Below are 17726 nucleotides of genomic sequence, written 5' to 3'. Positions count from 1 at the left end.
GAGAGTTGCGCGACGAGGGAAAAAAAAATGGTGCAAATCAACAAGAAAAAAATGTAAAAGTAAATAAATAAAAGGATGAGGGGAAATTCTTGAATTGACGCTTAAAATGAATTCGGGTCCAGAAAAGCCACACTGCTTCACAGGACGGGGCAGTTTAAAAGAATAAAGCGAAAGGAACATGGCGGGTGCGATCATACCAGCACTAATGCACCGGATCCCATCAGAACTCCGAAGTTAAGCGTGCTTGGGCGAGAGTAGTACTAGGATGGGTGACCCCCTGGGAAGTCCTCGTGTTGCACCCCTCCCTTTTTTGTTTCGAAATCCAAATTTCCCCTTCGTTCTTTATGCTGTAGTAATTTAGCTCCGTCGGAACGATTGCTTTATATTTTGCTTCTCATCGAAGCATGAAGGCGGATCTGAAGGCGCGAGACAAGTCAGGAACGGTACGGCTGGATCGAAGCCCGGATCGTCGGTCAATGTTGTCGGCGCAAATGTATAAGCGCAAGCGTGAAGGATCAATTTCAGGATAATTGAGAGTTGTGCGACGAGTGAAAAAAAAGGTGCAAAGCAACAAGAAAAAAATATAAAAGTAAATAAATAAAAGGATGAGAGGAAATTCATGAATTGACGCTTAGAATGAATTCGGGTCCAGAAAAGCCAAACTGCTTCACAGGACGTGGCAGTTTAAAAGAATAAAGCGAAAGGAACATGGCGGGTGCGATCATACCAGCACTAATGCACCGGATCCCATCAGAACTCCGAAGTTAAGCGTGCTTGGGCGACAGTAGTACTAGGATGGGTGACCCTAGGCCTGTCAACGGGTCGGGTCTAGACCCGGATCCGGATCGGATCCCTGAAATTTTTTCGGGTATGGGTAGGGATTTAATTCCGTTATCCGGATCCGGATCCGTTTTTTCAAACAAAAAAACGGGTCGGATACGGAATATAGTATTCCGACCCGTATTAGACCCGGATCCGGATATAAATGATTTAATAATTTATAAAAAATATATATTATCAATATAATTTGATTAGGATGATGTATTTGAGTAAAATCAATTTGATTTATTTTCTTATTTGGTTTTTTCTTTGCATTAGTTAGAAATTAGTTTACAAATATATCTTTTTCTCTTTTTTGTTAGAAATTATAAATTTTGGCAAATTTGTTCGGGTAGACCCGACCCGGATCCGAGACTCGCCGGGTCCGGATCCGGAACACAGAATAAAAGACCCGTCGGGTAAACGGGTCGGATCCGGGTCCGGGTCCGGAATAATGAATTCCGGCCCGGACCCGGCCCGTTGACACCCCTAGGTGACCCCCTGGGAAATCCTCGTGTTGCACCCCTCCCTTTTTTGTTTCGAAATCCAAATTTCCCCTTCGTTCTTTATGCTGTAGTAATTTAGTTCCGTCGGAACGATTGCTTTATATTTTGCTTCTCATCGAAGCATGAAGGCGGATCTGAAGGCGCGAGACAAGTCAGGAACGGTACGGCTGGATCGAAGCCCGGATCGTCGGTCAAAGTTGTCGGCGCAAATGTATAAGCGCAAGCGTGAAGGATCAATTTCAGGATAATTGAGAGTTGCGCGACGAGGGAAAAAAAAATGGTGCAAATCAACAAGAAAAAAATGTAAAAGTAAATAAATAAAAGGATGAGGGGAAATTCTTGAATTGACGCTTAAAATGAATTCGGGTCCAGAAAAGCCACACTGCTTCACAGGACGGGGCAGTTTAAAAGAATAAAGCGAAAGGAACATGGCGGGTGCGATCATACCAGCACTAATGCACCGGATCCCATCAGAACTTCGAAGTTAAGCGTGCTTGGGCGACAGTAGTACTAGGATGGGTGACCCTAGGCCGGTCAACGGGTTGGGTCTACACCCGGATCCGGATCGGATCCCTGAAATTTTTGCGGGTATGGGTAGGGATTTAATTCCGTTATCCGGATCCGGATCCGTTTTTTCAAACAAAAAAACGGGTCGGATACGGAATATAGTATTCCGACCCGTATTAGACCCGGATCCGGATATAAATGATTTAATAATTTGTAAAAAATATATATTATCAATATAATTTGATTAGGATGATGTATTTGAGTAAAATCAATTTGATTTATTTTCTTATTTGGTTTTTTCTTTGCATTAGTTAGAAATTAGTTTACAAATATATCTTTTTCTCTTTTTTGTTAGAAATTATAAATTTTGGCAAATTTGTTCGGGTAGACCCGACCCGGATCCGAGACTCGCCGGGTCCGGATCCGGAACACCGAATAAAAGACCCGTCGGGTAAACGGGTCGGATCCGGGTCCGGGTCCGGAATAATGAATTCCGGCCCGGACCCGGCCCGTTGACACCCCTAGGTGACCCCCTGGGAAATCCTCGTGTTGCACCCCTCCCTTTTTTGTTTCGAAATCCAAATTTCCCCTTCGTTCTTTATGCTGTAGTAATTTAGCTCCGTCGGAACGATTGCTTTATATTTTGCTTCTCATCGAAGCATGAAGGCGGATCTGAAGGCGCGAGACAAGTCAGGAACGGTACGGCTGGATCGAAGCCCGGATCGTCGGTCAAAGTTGTCGGCGCAAATGTATAAGCGCAAGCGTGAAGGATCAATTTCAGGATAATTGAGAGTTGCGCGACGAGGGAAAAAAAAATGGTGCAAATCAACAAGAAAAAAATGTAAAAGTAAATAAATAAAAGGATGAGGGGAAATTCTTGAATTGACGCTTAAAATGAATTCGGGTCCAGAAAAGCCACACTGCTTCACAGGACGGGGCAGTTTAAAAAAATAAAGCGAAAGGAACATGGCGGGTGCGATCATACCAGCACTAATGCACCGGATCCCATCAGAACTCCGAAGTTAAGCGTGCTTGGGCGAGAGTAGTACTAGGATGGGTGACCCCCTGGGAAGTCCTCGTGTTGCACCCCTCCCTTTTTTGTTTCGAAATCCAAATTTCCCCTTCGTTCTTTATGCTGTAGTAATTTAGCTCCGTCGGAACGATTGCTTTATATTTTGCTTCTTATCGAAGCATGAAGGCGGATCTGAAAGCGCGAGACAAGTCAGGAACGGTACGGCTGGATCGAAGCCCGGATCGTCGGTCAATGTTGTCGGCGCAAATGTATAAGCGCAAGCGTGAAGGATCAATTTCAGGATAATTGAGAGTTGTGCGACGAGTGAAAAAAAAGGTGCAAAGCAACAAGAAAAAAATATAAAAGTAAATAAATAAAAGGATGAGAGGAAATTCATGAATTGACGCTTAGAATGAATTCGGGTCCAGAAAAGCCAAACTGCTTCACAGGACGTGGCAGTTTAAAAGAATAAAGCGAAATGAAAATGGCGGGTGCGATCATACTAGCACTAATGCACCGGATCCCATCAGAACTTCGAAGTTAAGCGTGCTTGGGCGACAGTAGTACTAGGATGGGTGACCCTAGGCCGGTCAACGGGTTGGGTCTACACCCGGATCCGGATCGGATCCCTGAAATTTTTGCGGGTATGGGTAGGGATTTAATTCCGTTATCCGGATCCGGATCCGTTTTTTCAAACAAAAAAACGGGTCGGATACGGAATATAGTATTCCGACCCGTATTAGACCCGGATCCGGATATAAATGATTTAATAATTTGTAAAAAATATATATTATCAATATAATTTGATTAGGATGATGTATTTGAGTAAAATCAATTTGATTTATTTTCTTATTTGGTTTTTTCTTTGCATTAGTTAGAAATTAGTTTACAAATATATCTTTTTCTCTTTTTTGTTAGAAATTATAAATTTTGGCAAATATGTTCGGGTAGACCCGACCCGGATCCGAGACTCGCCGGGTCCGGATCCGGAACACCGAATAAAAGACCCGTCGGGTAAACGGGTCGGATCCGGGTCCGGGTCCGGAATAATGAATTTCGGCCCGGACCCGGCCCGTTGACACCCCTAGGTGACCCCCTGGGAAATCCTCGTGTTGCACCCCTCCCTTTTTTGTTTCGAAATCCAAATTTTCCCTTCGTTCTTTATGCTGTAGTAATTTAGCTCCGTCGGAACGATTGCTTTATATTTTGCTTCTCATCGAAGCATGAAGGCGGATCTGAAGGCGCGAGACAAGTCAGGAACGGTACGGCTGGATCGAAGCCCGGATCGTCGGTCAAAGTTGTCGGCGCAAATGTATAAGCGCAAGCGTGAAGGATCAATTTCAGGATAATTGAGAGTTGCGCGACGAAGGAAAAAAAAATGGTGCAAATCAACAAGAAAAAATTGTAAAAGTAAATAAATAAAAGGATGAGGGGAAATTCTTGAATTGACGCTTAAAATGAATTCGGGTCCAGAAAAGCCACACTGCTTCACAGGACGGGGCAGTTTAAAAGAATAAAGCGAAAGGAACATGGCGGGTGCGATCATACCAGCACTAATGCACCGGATCCCATCAGAACTCCGAAGTTAAGCGTGCTTGGGCGAGAGTAGTACTAGGATGGGTGACCCCCTGGGAAGTCCTCGTGTTGCACCCCTCCCTTTTTTGTTTCGAAATCCAAATTTCCCCTTCGTTCTTTATGCTGTAGTAATTTAGCTCCGTCGGAACGATTGCTTTATATTTTGCTTCTTATCGAAGCATGAAGGCGGATCTGAAGGCGCGAGACAAGTCAGGAACGGTACGGCTGGATCGAAGCCCGGATCGTCGGTCAATGTTGTCGGCGCAAATGTATAAGCGCAAGCGTGAAGGATCAATTTCAGGATAATTGAGAGTTGTGCGACGAGTGAAAAAAAAGGTGCAAAGCAACAAGAAAAAAATATAAAAGTAAATAAATAAAAGGATGAGAGGAAATTCATGAATTGACGCTTAGAATGAATTCGGGTCCAGAAAAGCCAAACTGCTTCACAGGACGTGGCAGTTTAAAAGAATAAAGCGAAAGGAAAATGGCGGGTGCGATCATACTAGCACTAATGCACCGGATCCCATCAGAACTTCGAAGTTAAGCGTGCTTGGGCGACAGTAGTACTAGGATGGGTGACCCTAGGCCGGTCAACGGGTTGGGTCTAGACCCGGATCCGGATCGGATCCCTGAAATTTTTGCGGGTATGGGTAGGGATTTAATTCCGTTATCCGGATCCGGATCCGTTTTTTCAAACAAAAAAACGGGTCGGATACGGAATATAGTATTCCGACCCGTATTAGACCCGGATCCGGATATAAATGATTTAATAATTTGTAAAAAATATATATTATCAATATAATTTGATTAGGATGATGTATTTGAGTAAAATCAATTTGATTTATTTTCTTATTTGGTTTTTTCTTTGCATTAGTTAGAAATTAGTTTACAAATATATCTTTTTCTCTTTTTTGTTAGAAATTATAAATTTTGGCAAATATGTTCGGGTAGACCCGACCCGGATCCGAGACTCGCCGGGTCCGGATCCGGAACACCGAATAAAAGACCCGTCGGGTAAACGGGTCGGATCCGGGTCCGGGTCCGGAATAATGAATTCCGGCCCGGACCCGGCCCGTTGACACCCCTAGGTGACCCCCTGGGAAATCCTCGTGTTGCACCCCTCCCTTTTTTGTTTCGAAATCCAAATTTTCCCTTCGTTCTTTATGCTGTAGTAATTTAGCTCCGTCGGAACGATTGCTTTATATTTTGCTTCTCATCGAAGCATGAAGGCGGATCTGAAGGCGCGAGACAAGTCAGGAACGGTACGGCTGGATCGAAGCCCGGATCGTCGGTCAAAGTTGTCGGCGCAAATGTATAAGCGCAAGCGTGAAGGATCAATTTCAGGATAATTGAGAGTTGCGCGACGAAGGAAAAAAAAATGGTGCAAATCAACAAGAAAAAAATGTAAAAGTAAATAAATAAAAGGATGAGGGGAAATTCTTGAATTGACGCTTAAAATGAATTCGGGTCCAGAAAAGCCACACTGCTTCACAGGACGGGGCAGTTTAAAAGAATAAAGCGAAAGGAACATGGCGGGTGCGATCATACCAGCACTAATGCACCGGATCCCATCAGAACTCCGAAGTTAAGCGTGCTTGGGCGAGAGTAGTACTAGGATGGGTGACCCCCTGGGAAGTCCTCGTGTTGCACCCCTCCCTTTTTTGTTTCGAAATCCAAATTTCCCCTTCGTTCTTTATGCTGTAGTAATTTAGCTCCGTCGGAACGATTGCTTTATATTTTGCTTCTTATCGAAGCATGAAGGCGGATCTGAAGGCGCGAGACAAGTCAGGAACGGTACGGCTGGATCGAAGCCCGGATCGTCGGTCAATGTTGTCGGCGCAAATGTATAAGCGCAAGCGTGAAGGATCAATTTCAGGATAATTGAGAGTTGTGCGACGAGTGAAAAAAAAGGTGCAAAGCAACAAGAAAAAAATATAAAAGTAAATAAATAAAAGGATGAGAGGAAATTCATGAATTGACGCTTAGAATGAATTCGGGTCCAGAAAAGCCAAACTGCTTCACAGGACGTGGCAGTTTAAAAGAATAAAGCGAAAGGAACATGGCGGGTGCGATCATACCAGCACTAATGCACCGGATCCCATCAGAACTCCGAAGTTAAGCGTGCTTGGGCGACAGTAGTACTAGGATGGGTGACCCTAGGCCTGTCAACGGGTCGGGTCTAGACCCGGATCCGGATCGGACCCCTGAAATTTTTTCGGGTATGGGTAGGGATTTAATTCCGTTATCCGGATCCGGATCCGTTTTTTCAAACAAAAAAACGGGTCGGATACGGAATATAGTATTCCGACCCGTATTAGACCCGGATCCGGATATAAATGATTTAATAATTTATAAAAAATATATATTATCAATATAATTTGATTAGGATGATGTATTTGAGTAAAATCAATTTGATTTATTTTCTTATTTGGTTTTTTCTTTGCATTAGTTAGAAATTAGTTTACAAATATATCTTTTTCTCTTTTTTGTTAGAAATTATAAATTTTGGCAAATTTGTTCGGGTAGACCCGACCCGGATCCGAGACTCGCCGGGTCCGGATCCGGAACACAGAATAAAAGACCCGTCGGGTAAACGGGTCGGATCCGGGTCCGGGTCCGGAATAATGAATTCCGGCCCGGACCCGGCCCGTTGACACCCCTAGGTGACCCCCTGGGAAATCCTCGTGTTGCACCCCTCCCTTTTTTGTTTCGAAATCCAAATTTCCCCTTCGTTCTTTATGCTGTAGTAATTTAGCTCCGTCGGAACGATTGCTTTATATTTTGCTTCTCATCGAAGCATGAAGGCGGATCTGAAGGCGCGAGACAAGTCAGGAACGGTACGGCTGGATCGAAGCCCGGATCGTCGGTCAAAGTTGTCGGCGCAAATGTATAAGCGCAAGCGTGAAGGATCAATTTCAGGATAATTGAGAGTTGTGCGACGAGTGAAAAAAAAGGTGCAAAGCAACAAGAAAAAAATATAAAAGTAAATAAATAAAAGGATGAGAGGAAATTCATGAATTGACGCTTAGAATGAATTCGGGTCCAGAAAAGCCAAACTGCTTCACAGGACGTGGCAGTTTAAAAGAATAAAGCGAAAGGAACATGGCGGGTGCGATCATACCAGCACTAATGCACCGGATCCCATCAGAACTCCGAAGTTAAGCGTGCTTGGGCGACAGTAGTACTAGGATGGGTGACCCTAGGCCTGTCAACGGGTCGGGTCTAGACCCGGATCCGGATCGGATCCCTGAAATTTTTTCGGGTATGGGTAGGGATTTAATTCCGTTATCCGGATCCGGATCCGTTTTTTCAAACAAAAAAACGGGTCGGATACGGAATATAGTATTCCGACCCGTATTAGACCCGGATCCGGATATAAATGATTTAATAATTTGTAAAAAATATATATTATCAATATAATTTGATTAGGATGATGTATTTGAGTAAAATCAATTTGATTTATTTTCTTATTTGGTTTTTTCTTTGCATTAGTTAGAAATTAGTTTACAAATATATCTTTATCTCTTTTTTGTTAGAAATTATAAATTTTGGCAAATATGTTCGGGTAGACCCGACCCGGATCCGAGACTCGCCGGGTCCGGATCCGGAACACCGAATAAAAGACCCGTCGGGTAAACGGGTCGGATCCGGGTCCGGGTCCGGAATAATGAATTCCGGCCCGGACCCGGCCCGTTGACACCCCTAGGTGACCCCCTGGGAAATCCTCGTGTTGCACCCCTCCCTTTTTTGTTTCGAAATCCAAATTTCCCCTTCGTTCTTTATGCTGTAGTAATTTAGCTCCGTCGGAACGATTGCTTTATATTTTGCTTCTTATCGAAACATGAAGGCGGATCTGAAAGCGCGAGACAAGTCAGGAACGGTACGGCTGGAACGAAGCCCGGATCGTCGGTCAATGTTGTCGGCGCAAATGTATAAGCGCAAGCGTGAAGGATCAATTTCAGGATAATTGAGAGTTGTGCGACGAGTGAAAAAAAAGGTGCAAAGCAACAAGAAAAAAATATAAAAGTAAATAAATAAAAGGATGACAGGAAATTCATGAATTGACGCTTAGAATGAATTCGGGTCCAGAAAAGCCAAACTGCTTCACAGGACGTGGCAGTTTAAAAGAATAAAGCGAAAGGAAAATGGCGGGTGCGATCATACCAGCACTAATGCACCGGATCCCATCAGAACTTCGAAGTTAAGCGTGCTTGGGCGACAGTAGTACTAGGATGGGTGACCCTAGGCCGGTCAACGGGTTGGGTCTACATCCGGATCCGGATCGGATCCCTGAAATTTTTGCGGGTATGGGTAGGGATTTAATTCCGTTATCCGGATCCGGATCCGTTTTTTCAAACAAAAAAACGGGTCGGATACGGAATATAGTATTCCGACCCGTATTAGACCCGGATCCGGATATAAATGATTTAATAATTTGTAAAAAATATATATTATCAATATAATTTGATTAGGATGATGTATTTGAGTAAAATCAATTTGATTTATTTTCTTATTTGGTTTTTTCTTTGCATTAGTTAGAAATTAGTTTACAAATATATCTTTTTCTCTTTTTTGTTAGAAATTATAAATTTTGGCAAATTTGTTCGGGTAGACCCGACCCGGATCCGAGACTCGCCGGGTCCGGATCCGGAACACCGAATAAAAGACCCGTCGGGTAAACGGGTCGGATCCGGGTCCGGGTCCGGAATAATGAATTCCGGCCCGGACCCGGCCCGTTGACACCCCTAGGTGACCCCCTGGGAAATCCTCGTGTTGCACCCCTCCCTTTTTTGTTTCGAAATCCAAATTTCCCCTTCGTTCTTTATGCTGTAGTAATTTAGCTCCGTCGGAACGATTGCTTTATATTTTGCTTCTCATCGAAGCATGAAGGCGGATCTGAAGGCGCGAGACAAGTCAGGAACGGTACGGCTGGATCGAAGCCCGGATCGTCGGTCAAAGTTGTCGGCGCAAATGTATAAGCGCAAGCGTGAAGGATCAATTTCAGGATAATTGAGAGTTGCGCGACGAGGGAAAAAAAAATGGTGCAAATCAACAAGAAAAAAATGTAAAAGTAAATAAATAAAAGGATGAGGGGAAATTCTTGAATTGACGCTTAAAATGAATTCGGGTCCAGAAAAGCCACACTGCTTCACAGGACGGGGCAGTTTAAAAGAATAAAGCGAAAGGAACATGGCGGGTGCGATCATACCAGCACTAATGCACCGGATCCCATCAGAACTCCGAAGTTAAGCGTGCTTGGGCGAGAGTAGTACTAGGATGGGTGACCCCCTGGGAAGTCCTCGTGTTGCACCCCTCCCTTTTTTGTTTCGAAATCCAAATTTCCCCTTCGTTCTTTATGCTGTAGTAATTTAGCTCCGTCGGAACGATTGCTTTATATTTTGCTTCTTATCGAAGCATGAAGGCGGATCTGAAGGCGCGAGACAAGTCAGGAACGGTACGGCTGGATCGAAGCCCGGATCGTCGGTCAATGTTGTCGGCGCAAATGTATAAGCGCAAGCGTGAAGGATCAATTTCAGGATAATTGAGAGTTGTGCGACGAGTGAAAAAAAAGGTGCAAAGCAACAAGAAAAAAATATAAAAGTAAATAAATAAAAGGATGAGAGGAAATTCATGAATTGACGCTTAGAATGAATTCGGGTCCAGAAAAGCCAAACTGCTTCACAGGACGTGGCAGTTTAAAAGAATAAAGCGAAAGGAACATGGCGGGTGCGATCATACCAGCACTAATGCACCGGATCCCATCAGAACTCCGAAGTTAAGCGTGCTTGGGCGACAGTAGTACTAGGATGGGTGACCCTAGGCCTGTCAACGGGTCGGGTCTAGACCCGGATCCGGATCGGACCCCTGAAATTTTTTCGGGTATGGGTAGGGATTTAATTCCGTTATCCGGATCCGGATCCGTTTTTTCAAACAAAAAAACGGGTCGGATACGGAATATAGTATTCCGACCCGTATTAGACCCGGATCCGGATATAAATGATTTAATAATTTATAAAAAATATATATTATCAATATAATTTGATTAGGATGATGTATTTGAGTAAAATCAATTTGATTTATTTTCTTATTTGGTTTTTTCTTTGCATTAGTTAGAAATTAGTTTACAAATATATCTTTTTCTCTTTTTTGTTAGAAATTATAAATTTTGGCAAATTTGTTCGGGTAGACCCGACCCGGATCCGAGACTCGCCGGGTCCGGATCCGGAACACAGAATAAAAGACCCGTCGGGTAAACGGGTCGGATCCGGGTCCGGGTCCGGAATAATGAATTCCGGCCCGGACCCGGCCCGTTGACACCCCTAGGTGACCCCCTGGGAAATCCTCGTGTTGCACCCCTCCCTTTTTTGTTTCGAAATCCAAATTTCCCCTTCGTTCTTTATGCTGTAGTAATTTAGCTCCGTCGGAACGATTGCTTTATATTTTGCTTCTCATCGAAGCATGAAGGCGGATCTGAAGGCGCGAGACAAGTCAGGAACGGTACGGCTGGATCGAAGCCCGGATCGTCGGTCAAAGTTGTCGGCGCAAATGTATAAGCGCAAGCGTGAAGGATCAATTTCAGGATAATTGAGAGTTGTGCGACGAGTGAAAAAAAAGGTGCAAAGCAACAAGAAAAAAATATAAAAGTAAATAAATAAAAGGATGAGAGGAAATTCATGAATTGACGCTTAGAATGAATTCGGGTCCAGAAAAGCCAAACTGCTTCACAGGACGTGGCAGTTTAAAAGAATAAAGCGAAAGGAACATGGCGGGTGCGATCATACCAGCACTAATGCACCGGATCCCATCAGAACTCCGAAGTTAAGCGTGCTTGGGCGACAGTAGTACTAGGATGGGTGACCCTAGGCCTGTCAACGGGTCGGGTCTAGACCCGGATCCGGATCGGATCCCTGAAATTTTTTCGGGTATGGGTAGGGATTTAATTCCGTTATCCGGATCCGGATCCGTTTTTTCAAACAAAAAAACGGGTCGGATACGGAATATAGTATTCCGACCCGTATTAGACCCGGATCCGGATATAAATGATTTAATAATTTGTAAAAAATATATATTATCAATATAATTTGATTAGGATGATGTATTTGAGTAAAATCAATTTGATTTATTTTCTTATTTGGTTTTTTCTTTGCATTAGTTAGAAATTAGTTTACAAATATATCTTTATCTCTTTTTTGTTAGAAATTATAAATTTTGGCAAATATGTTCGGGTAGACCCGACCCGGATCCGAGACTCGCCGGGTCCGGATCCGGAACACCGAATAAAAGACCCGTCGGGTAAACGGGTCGGATCCGGGTCCGGGTCCGGAATAATGAATTCCGGCCCGGACCCGGCCCGTTGACACCCCTAGGTGACCCCCTGGGAAATCCTCGTGTTGCACCCCTCCCTTTTTTGTTTCGAAATCCAAATTTCCCCTTCGTTCTTTATGCTGTAGTAATTTAGCTCCGTCGGAACGATTGCTTTATATTTTGCTTCTTATCGAAACATGAAGGCGGATCTGAAAGCGCGAGACAAGTCAGGAACGGTACGGCTGGAACGAAGCCCGGATCGTCGGTCAATGTTGTCGGCGCAAATGTATAAGCGCAAGCGTGAAGGATCAATTTCAGGATAATTGAGAGTTGTGCGACGAGTGAAAAAAAAGGTGCAAAGCAACAAGAAAAAAATATAAAAGTAAATAAATAAAAGGATGACAGGAAATTCATGAATTGACGCTTAGAATGAATTCGGGTCCAGAAAAGCCAAACTGCTTCACAGGACGTGGCAGTTTAAAAGAATAAAGCGAAAGGAAAATGGCGGGTGCGATCATACCAGCACTAATGCACCGGATCCCATCAGAACTTCGAAGTTAAGCGTGCTTGGGCGACAGTAGTACTAGGATGGGTGACCCTAGGCCGGTCAACGGGTTGGGTCTACATCCGGATCCGGATCGGATCCCTGAAATTTTTGCGGGTATGGGTAGGGATTTAATTCCGTTATCCGGATCCGGATCCGTTTTTTCAAACAAAAAAACGGGTCGGATACGGAATATAGTATTCCGACCCGTATTAGACCCGGATCCGGATATAAATGATTTAATAATTTGTAAAAAATATATATTATCAATATAATTTGATTAGGATGATGTATTTGAGTAAAATCAATTTGATTTATTTTCTTATTTGGTTTTTTCTTTGCATTAGTTAGAAATTAGTTTACAAATATATCTTTTTCTCTTTTTTGTTAGAAATTATAAATTTTGGCAAATTTGTTCGGGTAGACCCGACCCGGATCCGAGACTCGCCGGGTCCGGATCCGGAACACCGAATAAAAGACCCGTCGGGTAAACGGGTCGGATCCGGGTCCGGGTCCGGAATAATGAATTCCGGCCCGGACCCGGCCCGTTGACACCCCTAGGTGACCCCCTGGGAAATCCTCGTGTTGCACCCCTCCCTTTTTTGTTTCGAAATCCAAATTTCCCCTTCGTTCTTTATGCTGTAGTAATTTAGCTCCGTCGGAACGATTGCTTTATATTTTGCTTCTCATCGAAGCATGAAGGCGGATCTGAAGGCGCGAGACAAGTCAGGAACGGTACGGCTGGATCGAAGCCCGGATCGTCGGTCAAAGTTGTCGGCGCAAATGTATAAGCGCAAGCGTGAAGGATCAATTTCAGGATAATTGAGAGTTGCGCGACGAGGGAAAAAAAAATGGTGCAAATCAACAAGAAAAAAATGTAAAAGTAAATAAATAAAAGGATGAGGGGAAATTCTTGAATTGACGCTTAAAATGAATTCGGGTCCAGAAAAGCCACACTGCTTCACAGGACGGGGCAGTTTAAAAGAATAAAGCGAAAGGAACATGGCGGGTGCGATCATACCAGCACTAATGCACCGGATCCCATCAGAACTCCGAAGTTAAGCGTGCTTGGGCGAGAGTAGTACTAGGATGGGTGACCCCCTGGGAAGTCCTCGTGTTGCACCCCTCCCTTTTTTGTTTCGAAATCCAAATTTCCCCTTCGTTCTTTATGCTGTAGTAATTTAGCTCCGTCGGAACGATTGCTTTATATTTTGCTTCTTATCGAAGCATGAAGGCGGATCTGAAAGCGCGAGACAAGTCAGGAACGGTACGGCTGGATCGAAGCCCGGATCGTCGGTCAATGTTGTCGGCGCAAATGTATAAGCGCAAGCGTGAAGGATCAATTTCAGGATAATTGAGAGTTGTGCGACGAGTGAAAAAAAAGGTGCAAAGCAACAAGAAAAAAATATAAAAGTAAATAAATAAAAGGATGAGAGGAAATTCATGAATTGACGCTTAGAATGAATTCGGGTCCAGAAAAGCCAAACTGCTTCACAGGACGTGGCAGTTTAAAAGAATAAAGCGAAAGGAAAATGGCGGGTGCGATCATACGAGCACTAATGCACCGGATCCCATCAGAACTTCGAAGTTAAGCGTGCTTGGGCGACAGTAGTACTAGGATGGGTGACCCTAGGCCGGTCAACGGGTTGGGTCTACACCCGGATCCGGATCGGATCCCTGAAATTTTTGCGGGTATGGGTAGGGATTTAATTCCGTTATCCGGATCCGGATCCGTTTTTTCAAACAAAAAAACGGGTCGGATACGGAATATAGTATTCCGACCCGTATTAGACCCGGATCCGGATATAAATGATTTAATAATTTGTAAAAAATATATATTATCAATATAATTTGATTAGGATGATGTATTTGAGTAAAATCAATTTGATTTATTTTCTTATTTGGTTTTTTCTTTGCATTAGTTAGAAATTAGTTTACAAATATATCTTTTTCTCTTTTTTGTTAGAAATTATAAATTTTGGCAAATTTGTTCGGGTAGACCCGACCCGGATCCGAGACTCGCCGGGTCCGGATCCGGAACACCGAATAAAAGACCCGTCGGGTAAACGGGTCGGATCCGGGTCCGGGTCCGGAATAATGAATTCCGGCCCGGACCCGGCCCGTTGACACCCCTAGGTGACCCCCTGGGAAATCCTCGTGTTGCACCCCTCCCTTTTTTGTTTCGAAATCCAAATTTCCCCTTCGTTCTTTATGCTGTAGTAATTTAGCTCCGTCGGAACGATTGCTTTATATTTTGCTTCTCATCGAAGCATGAAGGCGGATCTGAAGGCGCGAGACAAGTCAGGAACGGTACGGCTGGATCGAAGCCCGGATCGTCGGTCAAAGTTGTCGGCGCAAATGTATAAGCGCAAGCGTGAAGGATCAATTTCAGGATAATTGAGAGTTGCGCGACGAGGGAAAAAAAAATGGTGCAAATCAACAAGAAAAAAATGTAAAAGTAAATAAATAAAAGGATGAGGGGAAATTCTTGAATTGACGCTTAAAATGAATTCGGGTCCAGAAAAGCCACACTGCTTCACAGGACGGGGCAGTTTAAAAGAATAAAGCGAAAGGAACATGGCGGGTGCGATCATACCAGCACTAATGCACCGGATCCCATCAGAACTCCGAAGTTAAGCGTGCTTGGGCGAGAGTAGTACTAGGATGGGTGACCCCCTGGGAAGTCCTCGTGTTGCACCCCTCCCTTTTTTGTTTCGAAATCCAAATTTCCCCTTCGTTCTTTATGCTGTAGTAATTTAGCTCCGTCGGAACGATTGCTTTATATTTTGCTTCTTATCGAAGCATGAAGGCGGATCTGAAGGCGCGAGACAAGTCAGGAACGGTACGGCTGGATCGAAGCCCGGATCGTCGGTCAATGTTGTCGGCGCAAATGTATAAGCGCAAGCGTGAAGGATCAATTTCAGGATAATTGAGAGTTGTGCGACGAGTGAAAAAAAAGGTGCAAAGCAACAAGAAAAAAATATAAAAGTAAATAAATAAAAGGATGAGAGGAAATTCATGAATTGACGCTTAGAATGAATTCGGGTCCAGAAAAGCCAAACTGCTTCACAGGACGTGGCAGTTTAAAAGAATAAAGCGAAAGGAACATGGCGGGTGCGATCATACCAGCACTAATGCACCGGATCCCATCAGAACTCCGAAGTTAAGCGTGCTTGGGCGACAGTAGTACTAGGATGGGTGACCCTAAGCCTGTCAACGGGTCGGGTCTAGACCCGGATCCGGATCGGATCCCTGAAATTTTTTCGGGTATGGGTAGGGATTTAATTCCGTTATCCGGATCCGGATCCGTTTTTTCAAACAAAAAAACGGGTCGGATACGGAATATAGTATTCCGACCCGTATTAGACCCGGATCCGGATATAAATGATTTAATAATTTATAAAAAATATATATTATCAATATAATTTGATTAGGATGATGTATTTGAGTAAAATCAATTTGATTTATTTTCTTATTTGGTTTTTTCTTTGCATTAGTTAGAAATTAGTTTACAAATATATCTTTTTCTCTTTTTTGTTAGAAATTATAAATTTTGGCAAATTTGTTCGGGTAGACCCGACCCGGATCCGAGACTCGCCGGGTCCGGATCCGGAACACAGAATAAAAGACCCGTCGGGTAAACGGGTCGGATCCGGGTCCGGGTCCGGAATAATGAATTCCGGCCCGGACCCGGCCCGTTGACACCCCTAGGTGACCCCCTGGGAAATCCTCGTGTTGCACCCCTCCCTTTTTTGTTTCGAAATCCAAATTTCCCCTTCGTTCTTTATGCTGTAGTAATTTAGCTCCGTCGGAACGATTGCTTTATATTTTGCTTCTCATCGAAGCATGAAGGCGGATCTGAAGGCGCGAGACAAGTCAGGAACGGTACGGCTGGATCGAAGCCCGGATCGTCGGTCAAAGTTGTCGGCGCAAATGTATAAGCGCAAGCGTGAAGGATCAATTTCAGGATAATTGAGAGTTGCGCGACGAGGGAAAAAAAATGGTGCAAATGAACAAGAAAAAAATGTAAAAGTAAATAAATAAAAGGATGAGGGGAAATTCTTGAATTGACGCTTAAAATGAATTCGGGTCCAGAAAAGCCACACTGCTTCACAGGACGGGGCAGTTTAAAAGAATAAAGCGAAAGGAACATGGCGGGTGCGATCATACCAGCACTAATGCACCGGATCCCATCAGAACTTCGAAGTTAAGCGTGCTTGGGCGACAGTAGTACTAGGATGGGTGACCCTAGGCCGGTCAACGGGTTGGGTCTACATCCGGATCCGGATCGGATCCCTGAAATTTTTGCGGGTATGGGTAGGGATTTAATTCCGTTATCCGGATCCGGATCCGTTTTTTCAAACAAAAAAACGGGTCGGATACGGAATATAGTATTCCGACCCGTATTAGACCCGGATCCGGATATAAATGATTTAATAATTTGTAAAAAATATATATTATCAATATAATTTGATTAGGATGATGTATTTGAGTAAAATCAATTTGATTTATTTTCTTATTTGGTTTTTTCTTTGCATTAGTTAGAAATTAGTTTACAAATATATCTTTTTCTCTTTTTTGTTAGAAATTATAAATTTTGGCAAATTTGTTCGGGTAGACCCGACCCGGATCCGAGACTCGCCGGGTCCGGATCCGGAACACCGAATAAAAGACCCGTCGGGTAAACGGGTCGGATCCGGGTCCGGGTCCGGAATAATGAATTCCGGCCCGGACCCGGCCCGTTGACACCCCTAGGTGACCCCCTGGGAAATCCTCGTGTTGCACCCCTCCCTTTTTTGTTTCGAAATCCAAATTTCCCCTTCGTTCTTTATGCTGTAGTAATTTAGCTCCGTCGGAACGATTGCTTTATATTTTGCTTCTCATCGAAGCATGAAGGCGGATCTGAAGGCGCGAGACAAGTCAGGAACGGTACGGCTGGATCGAAGCCCGGATCGTCGGTCAAAGTTGTCGGCGCAAATGTATAAGCGCAAGCGTGAAGGATCAATTTCAGGATAATTGAGAGTTGCGCGACGAGGGAAAAAAAAATGGTGCAAATCAACAAGAAAAAAATGTAAAAGTAAATAAATAAAAGGATGAGGGGAAATTCTTGAATTGACGCTTAAAATGAATTCGGGTCCAGAAAAGCCACACTGCTTCACAGGACGGGGCAGTTTAAAAGAATAAAGCGAAAGGAACATGGCGGGTGCGATCATACCAGCACTAATGCACCGGATCCCATCAGAACTCCGAAGTTAAGCGTGCTTGGGCGAGAGTAGTACTAGGATGGGTGACCCCCTGGGAAGTCCTCGTGTTGCACCCCTCCCTTTTTTGTTTCGAAATCCAAATTTCCCCTTCGTTCTTTATGCTGTAGTAATTTAGCTCCGTCGGAACGATTGCTTTATATTTTGCTTCTTATCGAAGCATGAAGGCGGATCTGAAGGCGCGAGACAAGTCAGGA

General features: G+C 43.9%; 8 non-coding genes and 13 pseudogenes across 8 annotated transcripts; all 21 read left to right on the top strand.

Moving 5' to 3' along the window:
* The first annotated feature begins 183 nt into the window (after positions 1-183).
* Positions 184-302, top strand: LOC140020867 (5S ribosomal RNA). Its single transcript, XR_011824837.1, has one exon. It is a non-coding gene; the product is annotated as a 5S ribosomal RNA (ribosomal RNA).
* Positions 303-713: 411 nt separating this feature from the next.
* Positions 714-831, top strand: LOC140018887 (5S ribosomal RNA; annotated as a pseudogene).
* Positions 832-1758: 927 nt separating this feature from the next.
* LOC140020091 (5S ribosomal RNA) lies at positions 1759-1876 on the top strand (annotated as a pseudogene).
* A 927-nt stretch (positions 1877-2803) lies between these two features.
* LOC140020866 (5S ribosomal RNA) lies at positions 2804-2922 on the top strand. Its single transcript, XR_011824836.1, has one exon. It is a non-coding gene; the product is annotated as a 5S ribosomal RNA (ribosomal RNA).
* A 411-nt stretch (positions 2923-3333) lies between these two features.
* On the top strand, positions 3334-3451 carry LOC140020636 (5S ribosomal RNA; annotated as a pseudogene).
* A 927-nt stretch (positions 3452-4378) lies between these two features.
* On the top strand, positions 4379-4497 carry LOC140020864 (5S ribosomal RNA). The gene has a single exon (XR_011824834.1). It is a non-coding gene; the product is annotated as a 5S ribosomal RNA (ribosomal RNA).
* Positions 4498-4908: 411 nt separating this feature from the next.
* LOC140020635 (5S ribosomal RNA) lies at positions 4909-5026 on the top strand (annotated as a pseudogene).
* A 927-nt stretch (positions 5027-5953) lies between these two features.
* LOC140020863 (5S ribosomal RNA) lies at positions 5954-6072 on the top strand. Its single transcript, XR_011824833.1, has one exon. It is a non-coding gene; the product is annotated as a 5S ribosomal RNA (ribosomal RNA).
* Positions 6073-6483: 411 nt separating this feature from the next.
* LOC140018886 (5S ribosomal RNA) lies at positions 6484-6601 on the top strand (annotated as a pseudogene).
* A 925-nt stretch (positions 6602-7526) lies between these two features.
* Positions 7527-7644, top strand: LOC140018885 (5S ribosomal RNA; annotated as a pseudogene).
* Positions 7645-8569: 925 nt separating this feature from the next.
* LOC140020089 (5S ribosomal RNA) lies at positions 8570-8687 on the top strand (annotated as a pseudogene).
* A 927-nt stretch (positions 8688-9614) lies between these two features.
* Positions 9615-9733, top strand: LOC140020862 (5S ribosomal RNA). Its single transcript, XR_011824832.1, has one exon. It is a non-coding gene; the product is annotated as a 5S ribosomal RNA (ribosomal RNA).
* A 411-nt stretch (positions 9734-10144) lies between these two features.
* Positions 10145-10262, top strand: LOC140018883 (5S ribosomal RNA; annotated as a pseudogene).
* Positions 10263-11187: 925 nt separating this feature from the next.
* LOC140018882 (5S ribosomal RNA) lies at positions 11188-11305 on the top strand (annotated as a pseudogene).
* Positions 11306-12230: 925 nt separating this feature from the next.
* On the top strand, positions 12231-12348 carry LOC140020088 (5S ribosomal RNA; annotated as a pseudogene).
* Positions 12349-13275: 927 nt separating this feature from the next.
* LOC140020861 (5S ribosomal RNA) lies at positions 13276-13394 on the top strand. Its single transcript, XR_011824831.1, has one exon. It is a non-coding gene; the product is annotated as a 5S ribosomal RNA (ribosomal RNA).
* Positions 13395-13805: 411 nt separating this feature from the next.
* On the top strand, positions 13806-13923 carry LOC140020729 (5S ribosomal RNA; annotated as a pseudogene).
* Positions 13924-14850: 927 nt separating this feature from the next.
* On the top strand, positions 14851-14969 carry LOC140020860 (5S ribosomal RNA). The gene has a single exon (XR_011824830.1). It is a non-coding gene; the product is annotated as a 5S ribosomal RNA (ribosomal RNA).
* A 411-nt stretch (positions 14970-15380) lies between these two features.
* Positions 15381-15498, top strand: LOC140018488 (5S ribosomal RNA; annotated as a pseudogene).
* Positions 15499-16424: 926 nt separating this feature from the next.
* LOC140020087 (5S ribosomal RNA) lies at positions 16425-16542 on the top strand (annotated as a pseudogene).
* Positions 16543-17469: 927 nt separating this feature from the next.
* LOC140020859 (5S ribosomal RNA) lies at positions 17470-17588 on the top strand. The gene has a single exon (XR_011824829.1). It is a non-coding gene; the product is annotated as a 5S ribosomal RNA (ribosomal RNA).
* Positions 17589-17726: the final 138 nt, after the last annotated feature.

The sequence above is a fragment of the Coffea arabica genome, chromosome 11c, assembly GCF_036785885.1.
Source record: "Coffea arabica cultivar ET-39 chromosome 11c, Coffea Arabica ET-39 HiFi, whole genome shotgun sequence".
NCBI classification, from domain to species: Eukaryota; Viridiplantae; Streptophyta; class Magnoliopsida; order Gentianales; family Rubiaceae; genus Coffea; species Coffea arabica.
The sequence above is the reverse complement of the archived record's forward strand: the minus strand, read 5'-3'. Positions and strand labels throughout refer to the sequence as shown.